The sequence below is a fragment of the Ostrinia furnacalis genome, unplaced genomic scaffold (assembly GCF_004193835.3).
Source record: "Ostrinia furnacalis isolate ACB-3 unplaced genomic scaffold, ASM419383v2 OfSCF6789, whole genome shotgun sequence".
NCBI classification, from domain to species: Eukaryota; Metazoa; Arthropoda; class Insecta; order Lepidoptera; family Crambidae; genus Ostrinia; species Ostrinia furnacalis.
The window spans coordinates 1-4,994 of NW_021137028.1; positions in this window are offsets into that span (position 1 = coordinate 1).

Below are 4,994 nucleotides of genomic sequence, written 5' to 3' on the forward strand. Positions count from 1 at the left end.
TAAGTAAACGGTGCTCGCAGAATATCAGCGTCGAGGTACTTCGTGCCTTGGCATATGCTGAGCGAGGACCTGTTTTTATTTATTTATTTATTTAAAAGGATGTGTCAAGTGTCGTTACATCGGCCCAATTGGTAGCAAGTGTTTTACTTCCTTCCTTGTATTAGACTTCCTTTTAATAAAACATTAATTTTATTTGTATGTGTTTTACTAACGGTACTTTTGGCGATCACTCACACAAATGCAATTCTCAGCTTAAGTTGATAGGACTGTAGATACCTAGGCGTGCTATGCGTGTAATTAAAATCCATGAATCCAATCCACCCGTGGCATAGGGTACCTAAGTCCAGGATAGATGCCCCACTTTTTGAAACAGCTCTGTAACTTAGTCAGTAAGTTTTTATCAACAATTTGACCTTAGTATCTGTAAACTTTGGTCTTTCGTCTATGATATTACTATAATTATTTTAGTTTAAGTTACACCGATTCTGAGTAAATACCATTTTAATTGACCACTAAAAAGTGGGATAGACGCCTAATGTGGGGGATAGAAGACTCACTGTATGATTGCTTCAAAGGATAGATGCCTGATGCAGGGATAGATGACTCGTTAATACAGTTTTTGAATTCTAAGGATCAAATGCATTTTGAAATCAAACAAGCCAAGTATTATTATTTAAGATTGTTTGTTATTAAATGAACTAAAAATGAAATTTGATATTTTTTATTAAAAATAATACTACTCCTTCTAGCGCAGTCGGGTAAAAAGGTAATTCGATCAGAAGGGCACCCTATTTATTACTTTCCTAAGGTTAGCCGTACTACATTCTTTTTTTCTTCTTACTTGCTACCTGTGACAAAAAGAGCAGGTTAGGATAGATGCCCCTAGGTGCATGGGACATGGCCCTAAGGGCATCTATACCAAAAAAAAATTAGGCAACTATCCTTTTAGCATAGGATAGGTGCCGTTATTAATAAAAAATATAATAACACTAAAAATCGAATTCAACATATCTATCCCGTATAATTTATAAGATAGATCAAATTATATAAAAATCTACTTCATTTTACAGCTGACAAAAAAATTATCCATTAAAAAATGCTTACCAATATTATTTCGACGCTCGCTAAGGTCTGGCCGCGGAAGATTTTTGCTCTCACTGGCTAAACGAATGCACTCTTTGATGGTTTGCGAGGCGAAAAGTGGTACGGGGAGGTCCCTTTCTGTTATACGTACTATAACTTTAGGCTAAGTTGCTTGTAACATAGTGTACTTAAAATCGCGGCACCTATCCCACTGGGGCACCTATCCTGGAATTACCCTAGTCGAAATTCATTGATATTCCGGGCTGGCTTAAACCGCGGATAATTGAAGTGTTAACGGTGCGTTCGTGCTTGCCGCCCCGTGACTTTCAGCGCTCACGCGGGAGATCGGGGCAAACTGCGTGACAAACTATCAGAGAAGCGATTGTTTGTGTTTTACGCCTGGGTGAGTTGATTAAACGTTTATTTGCTATTTTGCTTAAACGATCTTTTTAGCGGCTGTAAAAACTTGTATTCAGGATTGAAAACTATTTTTGAGTAATTAGATTAGTGAAAAGTAAGCTTCTGTCTATTTTTACATGTACCGCTTTCAAGCTAAATAAATGATTTGAATTGATTCAGAAAGGCCCGGAATGTCTGTATGAGTAGAAAAGTATCTAAGATGTCAAATATTTTATTTTTTTACTATAAGTATAATTAATAGATAAGATACATAGAGAGAAATCAAATTTATATAAATGCTGGAATCAAAATAAACTAAGGTGTCTGCGGCACTAGGTTTATCTCCTTCAAGTTAACTTTGATATCCTTCAAATAGACAACACCTACACACCCCAATTGGCTATCACCAGCCAGGCTTCTATGCCCATCTCTCCCCCTGACGAGCGTAACAAGGTTTAGTCGTCACACCGTGAAACGTGATAGCCGATTCACGTACCTGTACGACGTAGATATCCCGCCGTGTACCCAACTGACAATCTAGTAGAGCATTCTGAAATATCTATGCAAATGGAGTTCTATTTTAAGAACCACAATTTCATATCTATGCCAGTTAGATGTCGCGTCAGATGGTGGATGGTGCATATTTTGAATATGTACCTACTGATAAAATAATAAGTTTGAATTCTACCCACGATTTTTATGGTCGTAAATAAAGGATAGTGCCAGGGTCTGGACCAAGTGCTGCCCAGAATCAACCCATAGTGCATTTTGTTCCTCAGGCCAATAGTAATGTGTAAACCGAAGCGCACTGAAATCTATCACTGGAGTTAAGAGAAAAATAGAGTTTTGTTTTGAATTATTTACATACAAAATGTCATCGATATATACGTACTACGCATAAGATTTCGTGATTTTGGCATTAAATAACACTCGCTATGTTGAACTTAACCATACTGCATCCGTACACCTTACTTTAGTGCGACTTAGACATTCTTTTAAGCGATTTAACGCTGTTGCAATAGTTTGGTTAGTTGAGAGAAATCATTATTTTCAAAATGAAGCAAGAAGTTTTAGTTCTCTATCCTTACGAAAAATCAATTTATTGGTGTATTAGAATAGATTATTGAAGTTATTGTAAGCTAAAACTTCTTGCTCCATTTTGGAAATAATTGATTTCGGTCAATTAACTAAACTACTGAAACAGCGCTTGATCGCTTATAAATAATGTCGAAGTCGTACTAAAGTAAGGTGTACGCATGCAGTATGGTTAAGTTCAACATAGCGAGTGTTATTTAATGCCAAAATCGCGAAATCTTATGCGTAGTAGCTATACATCGATGATATTTTGTATGTAAATAATTCAAAACAAAACTCTTTTTTTCTCTTAACTCCAGGGATAGATTTCAGTGCGCTCCAGTTTACAAATTAGTATTGGCCTGAGGAACAAAATGCACTATAGTTTCAGTCTGGGCAGCACTTGGTCCAACTTCCATACATCGATTGGCACTGTCCTTTATTCATTTTTATACTTGTCGTTTTTACTGAAAACGAGCTTCATAGCGGGTTAAACCCTTTGATGATTTCAACTGAGCGAGTGGACACAATTTTATTTCCTGAACATGTGCTGAACTTTTATATTACCAATTTGTTTTCAAAATTTTCTAATTCATGCAAACATTTCATCCACCTATTGCTCAAAGATTATGTTCGCTACAACAATACCTACAAAGATTATAGTGAATCATATTAATAAACTTGACGATCATCGATCAAAGAAGGTAAACCATTACCAACACTGTTGATATCCAGTTTCATTTTAATAGTGCTCGCGTCAAATCGTTTTCCCTGCGCCAGTTGCAGGTGATACGTTTCTAGGTAGCAAACTTTGTCAGATCTAATAAAGCACCATTTTGTGAACGAGCGAACGCTGTTATTACAACGTTATTCTCGGTAATACTACCGATAGTTATAGTTACGATCGATCTGTAAAACTATTGTTCAGACTTACTGTTTTTTAGTTTTTTGTACAACTCGATTTTTAAGTCTACAACAATATTAAACAGAAAAAGCCATTTTTACGTAGTTTGTAATTAACCGGAAAACGCAGCGTGGGACGTCCACCCACAAGGTGGACCGACGACCTGATAAAGGTAGCAGGAAGGCGCTGGATGCAGGCCGCTACCAACCGTGCGATGTGGAAGTAATGGGGGAGGCCTATGTTTAGCAGTGGACGTCCTATGGCTGAAATGATGATGACGATGATGATGTAATTAACTGACCGTTTTCTGATACGATTGAGCTATATTATGGGCATTTTACACTATCTGAATGTTGCTTATTTCAGCTGTCATTATTTATGTACTCGTAGGTACTCCCCGGAGCATAGTCAATTACATAGTCCTACTGAGCTTCCTTGTTCAAAATGTCATCATTAATTGTTCAATTGTTCATGTTCACATTATACAAATTAATCATGGCAAGGCATGAATTGATAATTGCAGCCGGTAATAAGATAGTGTTACCAGTACCACAGAATAATAATGAGCTAGTACCAGCTAACTAATTTTATTATGTACCTACTTACCTACTAGAAATATTCATTCATACATTTCGTGAATAAGTGAATAGACTCATGCATCAAAGCTTTTACTGTATTGAAAGAATGCATTTCACATATTGGACATTTCCTAGCACGCTAACTCGTAATTCTGTTTGCTCAATTCCATCAATTTTCAATAAACTGATAGCATTCAATGGTAGTATTTCACAGCCAAAATTTGATTATTGAATTACGGGCCGCAATCGTATCGCGTGTGGACCAACAAAATACGTTACATTTATTTGGAAGTTTGCCCCCATTTTTCATAACAAAAATTTTTTAGGTTATTTACGTGACTACAAAAGAAAATACAACAAAGCAGTCACGTAGTTAATTTGGTGCAGAATTTCCAACAAAATAATCGAGTATCAGTCTGTGATCAGTATTATAAAATGTGACATACAAATCTTTAGGGCTTGTTTCAGATCCAATTTATCTTTATTTAGAGTTATTACTCTACGTGCGTATTTGCTGTATATTATTCAATGAAAAAACCTCAACTAAAACCTTTTTATATTGAACAGGGTAGTTCGATATGGGGACCTAAAGAAGATTTAAAAGAAAAATGTTTTGTATAAGAAAAAAACAATGGAAGGAAGGGACTATCCCAAATTCTCGTTCCCACCACTAACTACATCCTATTTAGCTAAGATTTATAGTTAGTTTGACCGCATAACACAACCAGTGAAGGCTAAGTTAGTCCCAAGAGAAAGTTAAACTGTCATCGGACTCGCAGTGAAATTAATCAAACGCAGTTCGAAGCTAAGGTTGAGTTGCACCACCTAACTTTAATCCTATAACGATAGCCGGTGTCTTTTGTATGGAGTTTGACAGATTTTTGACACGTTTGTTATAGTCAAATTAAAATGGTGCAACCAGCCTAACAAGTTAATTAAAATTACTATTTACTAAC